The following is a 13,946-nucleotide window of genomic DNA, read 5'->3' as shown; positions in this document are numbered from 1 at the left end:
TTTTGTTAGGTGCCTTTTATTTCTTCTCAAGTCTAATGAAGAGAATACCATGAAGAACTGATGAAAGGAAATCTCACACACTCATCCTTGTAAGAAACCAGGTGGAAATCACTATAGAATCCTCGAATTTTACAGATGTAAGTCTTCAGAGTAAGGAATGATATTTGAGTACACTATATATTAAACATTCAAATTTAGATTACAAATATTTGAGAGCTGGCAAAAATGGTTGTGCCAATGCACATTATGAACTTATGCTTTAAATCATGAACCACCTAAAAATCAAATGTCATGTAAAACAACATTGAATGAGAATTACACATCCTTGCTGATGTGTTGTGGCAATAATATGTCATATTATTATAGAATCAGAATTTGTTACTGCTTCCCATCTGCTCCATGATACATTCATCAATAATTTTATTAGTTTTATGCTATATTTTAATGTTTATTTACCCATCTTTCTCTTGCCACTTTCCCCCAAGGTCAAGAACTATATATATTTCAAATTTACTCTTCTACAACACCCCCAAAAGGACTTAATATAAGGTAGGCTACTAAAAAATGGGTTTCCCAGGTCACTCAGCAGGTAAAGATTCCACTTGCAATGCGTGAGACACCAGTTGGATCCCTGGTCCAGGAAGAGGCTACATGCTGCAGAGCAACAGAGCCGTGTGCCCCAGCCCCTGAGCCCACGTGCTGCAACGACTGAAGCCCATGTCCAGAGCCCAGGCCCTGCAACAAGAGGGGCGCTGCATGCAAAGCCCAAGCAGGGCAACAAAGGCACCCCCACCAACTGCAACCAGAGAAAGCCAGCGTGCAGCAACCAAGACACGTCACAGCCAACTAATAACACAAAAAAAAGCCTAAAAAGAAAATAAAATATGCATGAATTGTTTTAACAATGGTTAGCTGTTCGTGTTAATTTATTAAATCAACACACATATGAATTTCCTTGTATAGAACAGTGCTTAAGAATGCAAGATTTGGAGTAAATCTATCTGGGTTCAAATCTCAGCTCTGCCACTTCCTAGCTCTGTGACCTGGGTAAGTTAGTTTAACCCTCTTTTCCTCAATGTTCTCATGTGGAAACCTAGAATAATAATTATGCCTCCTTCATATAGTTTCCTAAAACATTAAATGAGTTCATTTATAAAAAAAAAAGTATGACATGCAATGCCTGGCATATAACTCAATATATGCTTCCACCACGACCACCATCCTTATCATCACAGGATCATCTTAATTGCCACCGTTGATAATTTTACTAGTATCCAGCATAATCACTACTATACAGCAGGCTCTAAAATGTCAAACTGATTTGAGTTCCTAAAACACACCACTGTTTCTTTAAGCCAAAATGTGCATAGACATTGTATTGTTCATGCACATACTTGTACATCTCTATAGACAGGAATGTCAGTATCAAGGACTGATGTTGCATACAACTGTTTTCATTCTATTTAAAGGAAATGAACGAAGATTTTAAAATTTCAAACTGACAGGTTAGATTAGCAAAAAGTAAAATCAGAGGCACCACGAGAGGGAGCTTTTGCTCAACGATTGGTGACAAGAAACCTGCCGCTAGTACAGGACTTTCTTTTTGTCTGCTCATTGAATCCTTCAGCTTCTCAAGGGTCATTTCTAAGCAGGAGAACAGATAAACTGCCTTGATGCTAGTTTTAAGAGACTAAAGAAATAACATTCTCGGGAACTTAGAGAGACGCTCATTCCTCTCTCTCTCTCTCAGTCCTTCTGTGCCTGCTGAAGAATGAAGTTACCTGTGCCTTTGCTCCTGTGCTATAGAGACCAGCAGTTCTTCCCATGGCAGCCGCACTTGGTATACAGAAGAAGAACGAGGCGATCACATTGCTGAGGCCATCGGCCAGGAGTTCCTGCAGGAATGATGACAGGGCAATGTATCATTTCCTAATCACAATCCACTTTCAGCGTGTGTGTGTTTGAGTGTGTGTGTGTGTGATGTGCTCAGTCATGCCCAATTCTTTGCGACACCATGGACTACAGCCTGCCAGACTCCTCTGTCCATGAAGGAGTCTGTTCATACAGGCAAGAATACTGGAGTGGGTTGCCATTTCCTACTCCATGGGATCTTCCTGACCCAGGGGTCAAATCTGCCTCTCTAGCATCTCCTGCACTGACAGTGGGTTCTTTTTTTTTTTTTTTTTTAATTAATTAATTTATTTTTTCAGTGGGTTTTGTCATACATTGACATGAATCAGCAATAGATTTACACGACAGTGGGTTCTTAACCGCTGCGCCACCTGGGAAGCCCAGATTTGAGAGACCACAAATAAAGCTTGTCATGGAATGCAGCATCTTTTGTATTCTTCTGTTCTCTCCACTGGTTGTAATTTAACCATCATTCTAAAAATAGCTAACATTTACTGAGTGCTTACAATGAGCCAGAAACTGTTCTGAGCCCTTCACTCATTTGATCCTTCTAACAATAATAACTTTATAGGGAAGCACAAGGTATTTACTGTATCTGTTGCCAATTACTCGGGTTTCAAGTTACTACAATAAAGGGTTTTGTTCCCACCACTCCACCAATGACCTCCAGGGTGCCAAATCCAATGGTTAATTCTTAACCTCCCTGGCAGTAAAAGTGGCATTTGACACAGTCGCCCACATTCTCTGCCTGAAAGCCTCCTTCCTGGTCCTTCTTGAACCTCTCACCCCCCTGGTTTCCTCCGACCTCCCTGGCCACCGCTTCTCAGCCTCCTCTGCGGTTCCTCCTCACATAAGCAATCACAAACATTGGAGCACTCCTTTCTCTATTCTGAGCTACCCAAAAACATGCTGACAGCCGCCACATTTATCTCTCCAAGCCTAGACTACTCTTTTGAACTTCAGACTGATATAGGCAACCTATTCTTCAGCATTTTCATTTGAATGGTTAACAGGTATCCCAAGCTTAATTAATCAGCTATTGCTCTACATACTCCCACGCTGGTCCTCCCACACCCTTTCCCACCTCAAGCTCTATTTGGGCCAAAAGCTTTAGAGAGAGTCTTGACTTCCCCTTTGCCCAGATGGTGCCCACATCCAATTCATAATCCGTCCACTTCTCATCTCCTTCATTGCTGCATCCAAGTCATCAGATGTCACCTGGATTCCTACAGAAGCTTCCTAACACTTTTCTGCTTCTGCTGTTGCCAGGAACACAGACAAAACTCCCTGCCCTCACAGACTGGTGTTCTAGTGGAGGGATGCTACCAATAAACAAGATGAACACAGAAAGTAAAACAGAGAGTGGAAAGTTTCGGAGATGAGGATTTAGCTTACCAAGAAAGGCCTCTCTAAGAAGGAAATATTTAAATAAAGGAGGAATGCAGCTACTTGAGGGTATAGAATTCCTGGAAAAGGGAACAGCAAGTACAGACATCCTGAACTAGCAACATAGCTAGTAAACTCAAAAAAAAAAAAAAAAAAAAAACAAGGCAAGAAGTGAGGCTCGAACAGGCTACAAAAAAAATATGGGATTATAGAGGAAAAGAGATGGTAGCAAGGTCAGGTTGGGCCTTGTAAGCCTTGGCAATAGGCTTTTAATCTAAGTACTACGGGAAGCCACTGGGAGGTTTTGAGATGAAGAAAGACATGGTCTGTATTATGCACCATTGTATCCCTTGCTCCTAGACTGGTGTCTGCTATACATAGGGTTCAATATCCATCTGTTGAATTAATAAACCTGCTTTTTTACAAATGACAAAACTGGGGCATAGAAACAATTTCAGAGTGAGATTTTAGACGTAGGTACTTTGGGATTCTAACCACTGCTGCACATCTATGTCTGCAGACCTGTGTAGGAATGCAGGGCCATGGGGCTTGAGACAAAACACTAGTAAAAGTAGATTCAGAAACATTCTCAGTAAAATCTTCATCCTTGGTACGCTAAGAAACCCATTCATCCTTTAGTTTTTTACTAAGAAGGATAATAGTGTTCTTTGTATTTTGAAATCTGAATTTTTTAAAAAGTTGGCATGAGTCATTAAATATATTTAGATTTTCTCCTAAAAACAAAGAGAACAAGATATCCCTCTATTTCAAAACAAAAGTGTACTATAACCAACCCAAGAAGCTCAGATTTTCACCTTTCTATCAGTGATTTACAGATTTTTGTTTTGGTTTGTTCTACCTATTCTTGTTATACACTTAGGAAAGCTGTATTTTTCATAAATTCAACATTTTCAGCATCTGGAAGTACACATCAAAATGATACAATAGCTATGGGGAGGTGTGGAGAGGGACTGGGACATACTACACCTGATTATCATCAACTGAATATCTGAATTTTTTGGCAGATCCTTGTGCAAGAGCCAATGAGGCCACATAGCCTACAAGGGCCACTCCAAAGGCTTCAGTGATGACTGCAGAGAGGATGTTCATTGGGGGAGCTCGAGGTGGAGGAATTCTGTGAAAGAGAAACCATATTGAAGTCATCAACTCACAGGTAATTTCTTTAACAACTTGCAGTGAATTCAACTATGGTAAAGACTCTGAAGTTGACACAAAATACATGAAATACCCCTGAGAAAACCAAGTAGCCTTGCCCTTAGAAGCCTTTTATTTTCTACATTTTTTGGAGAAAAGCAAAATCACAAAGAACACCATAGGGAGAGCACCACACATTTAACCGGCATTTACTCCCAGGAAATTTAAGTAATAGCACAGAAACTTTGACTCAACAAAAATGTCCTGCATCAAAACAAAAGCAAATCAGGAACGTTCTTTCACTGAATCTTTTGAAACACTTATGTGGCTGGCACTAGATACCGTGCCTCCTGCCTTGAATACTACAGTACTGTATGCAAACATTAGTTTACTGTGAGCTATGATTCTTTCAGCTAATTCTTAAGTTTGCCATTGAGTTAATTATGTTTTTAACTTGACCCTTTAATGGTGCACTTAATGATTGTTAAAAAGGAGACAACAGACCCACAGTGGAGTTATTTGTGCTAAGCCCCATGTAAGCAAATCAAGAATTAATACCTAACTTAAGTGAATTTCACCTTATTCCAGGAATGCAACCTGAGTCAGTCAGCCTAGAATTACCTGGTTAACACCAGTGAGGTAATGTGCCTTTCCATACCCCAATGGAAGGTGAGCTTACCTGAAACAATCGTGGATTCACTCTTTGCTAAAAACGCCCTTTTCCTGTCCTCCTTCTGACTGTAACGCCTTTATTTTGTTTAGCTCTTCAGAGCTCCTTTTGATTTGGTAGATAGGCTGCTGCTCAATGTAGACCTCTAAATGTACTTAGTTGAATTTTGTTTTGTGACTCTATGTACCACATGTTATGAAAAATATCTATATAGGCTCCACCTACCCTCTGTTGCAAAACATGGGACCGCATAAGAGCTAAGACTGTTTCTCAGTTTTACTTTTTTTTTTTTCATTGCAGTGTAGCAGACTACCAACCTTGTGATAATTTCAGGTGGGAAGCAAAAGGACTCAGTCACACAAATGTATGTATCCATTCTTTCCCAAACTCCCCTCCCATCCCGGCTGCCACTAACATTGAGGAGAGTTCCACGTGATGTGGAAGGTCTTTGTTGGTTACCCATTTTAAATACAGCAGTGTGTACATGTCCATCCCAAACTCCCTAACTGTCCCTTCCCCAATCCTTCCCCCCAACAACCATAAGTTTGTTCTTTAAGTTCGTGAGTCTCAAAAAAAAAAAAAAAAAGTTCGTGAGTCTCTTTCTGTTTTGTGAGTGTATTTGTATAATTTTTTTATATTCCACATATAAGGAGTATCATACAATAGTTCTCCTTCTTTGACTGACTGTATTCACTATGACAATCTCTAGGTCCGTCCTTGCTGCTGCACATGACGTTATTTTATTCCTTTTAATGGCTGAGTAATATTTCATTGTATATGGGCACCACTTCCTGTTTATCCATTATTGTCGATAGACATTTAGGTCGCTTCCATTTCTTGGCTAGCATATACAGTGCTGCAATGAACACAGGGTGCATGTACCCTTTGAGATTATATTTTGCTCCAGATATATCCCCAGGAGTGGGATTGCAGGGTCACATGGTAGCTCTATTTTTAGATTTTTAAGGAAGCTCCATACTATAGGACATAGGGGCAGTACCAGTTTACATTCACACCAACAGTGTGGGAGGGTTCCCTTCTCCCCACAGCCTCTCCAGCACTTACTGTTTGTGGATGACCATTGCAGTTTGATGATGACCATTCAGGCTGGAAAATGGTTAGGGGAAGCCTGGCATGCTGCAGTCCATGGGGTCACAAAGAGTCGGACATGACGGAGTGACTGAACAACAACAAATTCTGGCTGGTGTGAGATGATATCTCACTGAAGTTTTGAATTGCTTTTGTCTAGTAATTACTGATGTTGAACATCTTTTCATGTGCTTCTTGGTCATCGGTATGTCTTCTTTTGAGAAATGTCTATTTAGGTCTTCTGCCCGTTTTTAAACAATATTATTTGCTTTAATACTATCAAGTGTCATGAACTGTGGGTAAATTTTGGAAACTAATCCCTTGTCAGTCACATCCTTAGCAAATATTTTTTCCCAATATGTGTGTTGTCTTTTCATTTTCTTTATTGTTTCCTTTGCTATGCAAAAAAAAGGGACAGTCCGTCTGGAGCGCTCCTTGGTCATCCTGGGTCATCAGCCGCAGGCGTCCGGGCCAGAAGAGTTTCTTGCGCCGCAGGTGGACCATGTGCCTCTGGCCAGCGAAGCGTAGGCTGTAGGAGAGCCCGCCCGGCTCGCGGGCGCCCTTGCCGCGGCGCAGCTCCCTCTGGGGTATCACCAAGTCCCTCTGCGGGATCACCAAGTCCCTCTGTGGGATCACCACCTCCGGGGAGCTGTAGCGCCACGAGGGGCGGCCGGCCAAGCTGGGGACTGGGGTCAGCGCCGCCCAGAGCGCCAGCAGCCAGCCCGCTGCCCGCAGGGCTCTATCGCAGCGGGGTCCCAGTGCCGCCAGTTCTGCACGTGCGCTGCGGCAGCTGCCTACCAAGCGAACACAGGCGGATCAGAGGGGCCATGGAGCGGGTCTCTTGGTGGTATTAGCGAACAGTCGCAGGGCGGGGCGGGGGCAGGTCCTCTTGTGAACTCAGCGGGGCCTAGGCGGGGCGGTGGAGGGCCTCCGGGGGCGGATCTGGTGCGGGACCTGCACTTCCCCCGGGGACCAGCATTTCCCCCGGGGAACAGCACTTCCCCAGCCGGACCAGCACTTCCCCATGGGACCAGCATTTCCCCAAATGGGACCAGCACTTTCCCAGTGGGACCAGTATTTCCCCAGTGGGACCAGCACTTCCCCCGGGAGACCAGCACTTCCAGAGCGGAACCAGCATTTCCCCAGCGGGACCAGCATTTACCTAATGGAACCAGCCTTTCTCCAGGGCACCGTGAACCCCTTCAGAGTCCTCCACCCAGTGTTCCCCTGATTGCCATACTGTGTCCCCTGCCGCCCTGGGGAGGACAGAACCCGCCCCGACCCTGGAAGCCCCGGAGCATCCCCTCCAGTCCTGTTGGAGGGGGCTCCCCTGGACGGGAGGACGTTCCTCCCTCCACCCCACCCCCCAGCTGGATACACCAGGGACTGTCTCTTGGGGCCCAATGCAAAACAACAGATATTTCATTCTAGTGAAAATTCTGTACTTGTTGTCAGGGGAGGAAAAAATATAGTACCAGGTCATGACCAGAAGAAAAACTGTCCTGGTTCTCCAGACTGAATATTTCCCCTTGAAGGTTTGAACATATTCCCACCATTTAAACCAAGCGTTTTGGGGGATGGACTCCCTGGGCGGGAAGTTTACTCCTTGCCTCATCTGGCAGGACTCCGTGATCCCCCCATCCTACCTGGGCCTGCTTGTCCCCAGGGGATCTAACCTGCGGCCTAGTTTCTGCTCTGATAGCCAGAAACCGAGATGCTCTTTCACTTCCACCTCAGGGTGATCACAGAGCACAGAAGATAACTGAGCCACAGCAATCTACTGATGAAGGAGGAAACAGAAGAGGCTTTATCTGGAAAGCAGGATTCTATCTTGGGCTGGACTGTGGACTTTGAGCTATCTGGACAGTACCTATGGAAATGACAGACCAACTGGGAAAGCAGCGCCCCCCCAAAGGAAGAGCCCCAGGGCTCTCCATCACCTAAAAGAACACCCTAATTACCTGTGTAACCGAATAGAATCATACATTCTATTATGCTTATTGGGGTATGACCACAAACCTATTGATAATTGTCCACTGTTACCTACATAGGCTTAAGGCATATGAACCACTGGGTTAACTTTGATTGCATCTTTCTTTTTCCTTTGTTCAGACTAGTTTCAGGGAATATGGGGAGGTGGGTGTGAGGTTTTCACAAAAACTGGTCAGCTAAGAGGAGACTCTGCCTTGGGCCCGCTGGTGTAATAAACTGCACTCCACGATCTGTGTTGTCCTTCTGAGTGAGTTTGTTTCCCAGAACCCATGGCTACAGCACTGACGCTTCCCTTTCCCCTTCGTCCTCTGCTCTCCCAGGCTTCAGTGTAAGTGCCCGCCTTTCTGCGCTCTCGTGAGAATGCCCCCTGGCCTTGCAAAAGCTGACTCTACACTGTTACTTTATGCCCTGTAGAGGCAGGTCCTTCTCCTTTTACTTTATGCCCTGTAGAGACAGGTCCTTTTCCCCCTCTACTCATCACCGAATCGTGCCCACACACGAGGCTTTTACTGGTTTGCTTCTCCTCTCCTTCTCCATCTTCTTTCTGGGCCCCTTTTCTATTTGCTCTAAAGTTATGTCTCACAGTCTTCTTTGCTGCCTGTCAGCTGACAATGGACTCTGACTCGTGTTTTCATCCTTTCTCTTCCATTAAAACACTTTGCTGGGCATGAAATACTTCCGGAGGCCCAGGGCAGAGGCCCAGTCCTGCAGGCGTGCCTGGCCCCCCATTGGAATCGGCCCGCACCCATTCTGTCCGCCCACAAGTCATGCTGCAGAGTCCAGCTTCCCTGCGGATCTCCAAAGCTAGTATCATACACTGAGGGGTCTGATATTACCTTTTAGTTTATCAAACACGCCTTGGTTGTGTTGTGAAATATTCCCTCAGTATCTTTTTGGGGTGCCGCACAGCCTGAGATCTCAGTCCCTAAACCCAGGCCCCAGCAAAGAAAGCGGGGAGTCCCTCTCACTGGGCCCCCAGGGGACTCCTTCTCTGTACCCATTTTGAAAAGACAGTTTACTGTGAGTGGAGGTGGCATTTTGTCAAATGCTGTTGCTGCATCTGTTGAGACGACCCTGAGGAAACCCCATCACCTGTTCAGGGTAGATGGCCCGTTCAGATTTGGTGAATTCGGTGTACTGAGAATTCATGCATCTGTATAAAAGTCTCACACAAGACTGTGAGTGTCCGTGCTCACAGGGTTAGTGGTAAATCCAGCATGGAGGTTGTAGACAAAACTGAAAAGTTCCTGTTTCAGGAGGACAACTCTGCCCCAGCTTCCCAGGCTGAAACGGAAAAGTTCCTATCATTTCGGTCTGGCAACTCTGCCTTTCTCTTCCTTTCTCCCTTCCTTTCAATTTTCAACTCTTCCTTTCTCCCTTCCTTCCTTTCCATATACATGGAAATCTGTATCCCTAGGAGAGAATCCACAGAGATTATCTCTTACCTTCCTTTTATGTATACACAGAAAACTGTATCTGAGATATATAATCTACCAGGACTTGATGCTCAGCACTCTTGACCTCCTATGACAGGAAATCCAAGAAAGAATAGACATATCTCATAGATACACTGTGAGTACCTGAATCAGGTGGCCATATACGACAAGGATCAGAACACTGCAGATCGACCATACTGCAGCATAACATCACATGCTATTAAAGAGAAGGAAAGGGAAGCAGTGCCTGCTTTATTCCCCCAACTTCCCTGACTGGGGCTGCGACCCCATCCCTGGAGCCTAAGCAGCCTTGGGTCCCACTGCTGCATGGGGTGAATCTGACACAGTCTGGCAGGTGCCCTTCATTGAACCCTTTGTAAACACCTACTATCTGCTAGGTTCTGGCTCGGACCAGACTCCCCAGTGGGATACGGGCCTCTAGGGACTTGGGAGCAAATATTATGAGCCCTGCAGGTGCCCTGGTGCTGGGCATTCCAGCTCAAGCCTCCTTTCTGGAGTGTAGCCTCCTAGACACCTAAGCACACTCGGCAGGGTGCTGTGGGCCCAGTAGTAATTGGTCTGGTGTGTGTGTGTGTGTGTCTGTGTGTGTATGTGTGTGTGCACGTGTGTGTACATGTGTGTGCACATGTGTGTGTACGTGTGTGCGCACGTGTGTACATGTGTGTGTACGTGTGTGCACGTGTGTGTACGTGTGTGTCTGTGTGTGTACGTGTGTGTGTGTCTGTGTATGTATGTGTGTGTGTCTGTGTCTGTGTGTGTACGTGTGTGTGTCTGTGTGTGTGCGTGTACGTGTGTGCACGTGTGTTTGTGTCTGTGTGTGTGTCTGTGTGTGTATGCGTGTGTGTGTACGTGTTTGTGTGTGTGTACATGTGTGTGTGTCTGTGTGTCTGTGTGTGTGTACGCATGTGTGTGTATGTGTGTGTGTACATGTTTGTGTGTCTGTGTGTCTGTGTACGTGTGTGTGTGTTTGGATGTTTGTGTGTGTACATGTGTGTGTGCATGTGTACAAGTGTGTGTGTACGTGTGTGTATGTGTGTGTACGTGTGTATGTACGTGTGTGTCTGTGTGTGTGTATACCTGTATGTGTGTGTGTCTGTGTGTGTACATGTGTGTGTACGTGTGTGTGTGTGTCTGTGTGTGTGTGTGTACGTGTGTGTGTGTGTGTGTGATATGCTTTATGGGGAAACAGAAGAGAAGCACAAGCCCTTAGGTGTTTGCTCAGGTACAATTCACTCTAATCCACAGCTCAGGATGCTGACTTTCCCAGGAACCAGAGATGTGCTTTGGTGGACACTTTACGCTCTGAGCCACCAGGGAAGCCCTTAAAAAGTGCAGTCGTCTGTAAACATTTCCTGTAACTACAACTTGAGCAAAGAGGCTGACCAGCACCTCTAAATCACAAGGTCTGGGGTCTCTGATAATGACAGCTTCCCTCAGGGAATCTCCCAGGGTGCTGGATGCAGAAATCAATTGCAAACACAACAGAGTTTCCGGAAGCCAATTGCCACAGTACATTTTCCTCACAACCTTTAATGTAAAGGAAACAAAAAAAAGAAAAAATAGAAAAGAAAGAAGTTCAAACCTCCACCACAGGAGTAGGTGCATAGCATCCCTAATTGCTGCAGGAATACCGATCAAAACAACAATGAGAATTCAAATCCTACCAGTCAGACTGGCCATCCTCATAAGTCTACAAACAAATGCAGGAGAGAGCCAGCAGGTGAGATAACGCCACTACATGTTCAGTGGAAATGTACATTGACAAGAGCCACTAGAAAGCACAACCTCCTCATGTCAAAAAAAAAAAAAATTCTCTCAAGAGAGCCAATCCTAGGATCAGACATCCCCATACCTGGGTTGATGTCCCAAGAAAGTCATCATTCAAAAAAGCACGCGCACCCCAACCTTCACTGCAGCTCTACTTGCAACAGCCTAAACAGAACCTGCAAAATGTCCACTGATAGATTAAAGGTTAAAGAAGATGTGTTACATATAGACAATGGACCATCACTCAGACATGAAAAAGAGCCACTGAAATTATGAAATTATGCCACTGGTTGCTAGGAGGATGGACCTTGAAGGATCATACACTAAGTGAAATCAGAGAGACTGAGGGAGACAATAGCCTTTGATGTCCCTTGTGGGAAAAATTTGAAAAGAGATACAAAGAAACTAATTTACAACCCAAAAAGAGACTCTGAGAATTCAAACATAGAGGGTTCCAGTAAAAAAAAAAGAAAAGAAAAAGAAAAAAATGGGGGGGCAGGGATGAATTCAGAGATAGGGACTTACATATACACAGAAATCTGTAGGTGGGATAGGTAATCTTAAAGGATTCTCTCTTTCCTTCCTTCCATATATACACAGAAATCTGTAGGTGTCATAGATGCTCAAGAAGGACCTGGTGTTCAGCAAGTGGAACTTTGCTTGACTTTCTGCAATAATCTCTATGGTAAAAGAATTCAAAAGGAGCAGATACACTGTATATATATGTAAAAATTGAATCAGGCCGTTGTACACTAACGGCAAGCACAAAACTGCAAATCGGCTGTACTCTGACATAGATTCAGCATGAGATTTAAGAAAACCAAAAGAAAAAAATCAATGCCTAATTTATTCCCTGTGACCTCCCTGATTTGGGCTGCTATCCCATCCCTGGAGCCTGAGCAGACTTGTGTCTCATGTTTGGACTGGGGTGGGATCGAGAATACAGCCAAAATATTAAAAAAAAAAATGATGGGTAACCTTGTGGTTTTGACCCTGTAAGGTACAATAGCCAAGACTGGGAATCAGACCCGTTGTAGCAGCACAGCTGAATTGATACTGACTATGGGGTACATATGCACAGTGCAATATTTCTCAACCATAAAGAAGTAGGAAATAATTCCAAGGCAAGCCACAGGAGAGAAAGTAGAGAGATAATTCAGAGTGAAGTTAGGGACACAGGATGAGACACATATCAGTATCATATGATATCACCTCTGGGGTAATCTAAAGATAGATACAATTGAACCCCTTGCCCAGAGACAGAGGCTCACAGACTTAGAAAAGAAACTTTTAATCACCAAGATATAAAGATGTGGAACATGGAGAAATGAGTTCCTTCAGACTAATATATGCATACTACTATTTATAAAATAAATGACCAGGACCCACTGTATAACACAAGGATGCTTACTCCATATTCTGTAATAACCTATATGGAAAAAAAAAAAACTCAGTATTTATTAATAGAAGTGTAACTAGTTGTGGTAGAAGGAAAAAAAGCCACCCATAAGACTGTAATTCATCTATATACTCCAGTTCAAATGAGGAGATAAGCACAGCAAAAGCTAAAAATAAATGCTGACTTTCTTTCCCGCAGGACACAGTGACCTGAGCTGGTGTCACATCCCTGCAGCCTTATTAGCTTGGGTCCCAAGGCTGGAGTGTCCTGGGGCGGAGGGAGCTGGGAGCATGTGGCAGGCAGTGTGCCTCCACAGTGGACCTGGAGTGCCTGTTGCCCTCCAAACACGGGTGGAATAATTTAAGGGATTGGAATTAACATATACACATTCAGTTCAGTTCAGTTCAGTTCAGTCCAGTCGCTCCGTCGTATCTGACTCTTTGCAATCCCACGGACTGCAGCACACCAGGCTTCCCTGTCCATCACCAACTCCTGGAGCTTGCTCAAACTCATGTCCATTGAGTCGGTGATGCGGTCCAACCATCTCATACACTGTCCTCCCCTTCTCCTTCAATCTTTCGCAGCATCAGGGTCTTTTCCAATGAGTCAGTTCTTCACATTAGGTGGCCAAAGTATTTGAGTTTTATCTTCAACATCAGTTCTTCCAATGAATATTCAGGACTGATTTCCTTTAGGATGGAAGGAAGCAGTCCAAGGGACTCTCAAGAGTCTTCTCCAACACCACAGTTCAAAACCATCAATTCACTGGCGCTCAGCTTAAATTATGGTCCAACTCTCACATCCATACATGACTACTGGAAAAATCATAGCTTTGACTAGATGGATATTTGTTGACAAAGTAATGTCTCTGCTTTTTAATATGCTGTCTAGGTTGGTCATAACTTTTCTTCCAAGGAGCAAGAGTCTTTGAATTTCATGGCTGCAGTCACCATCTGCAGTGATTTTGGAGCCCCAAAGAATAAAGTCTCTCACTGTTTCCATTGTTTCCCCATCTATAACACATATCAAATAGATAATCAAAAACACTTACTGAATAGTATAGGGAAGTTTATTGAACACACTGTGATCATCTATATGTCAAAAAGAAACCAAAAGAGAA

The 13,946-nt window shown here is 44.3% G+C and overlaps 1 pseudogene; it reads right to left on the bottom strand.

Moving 5' to 3' along the window:
- LOC122688110 overlaps positions 1 to 4,427 on the bottom strand; it is a 65,413-nt pseudogene extending 60,986 nt beyond the window's left edge.
- Between the last annotated feature and the right edge of the window lie 9,519 nt (positions 4,428 to 13,946).

The sequence above is a fragment of the Cervus elaphus genome, chromosome 32, assembly GCF_910594005.1.
Source record: "Cervus elaphus chromosome 32, mCerEla1.1, whole genome shotgun sequence".
Classification (NCBI taxonomy): domain Eukaryota; kingdom Metazoa; phylum Chordata; class Mammalia; order Artiodactyla; family Cervidae; genus Cervus; species Cervus elaphus.
This window is presented reverse-complemented; position numbering and strand designations above follow the sequence as displayed.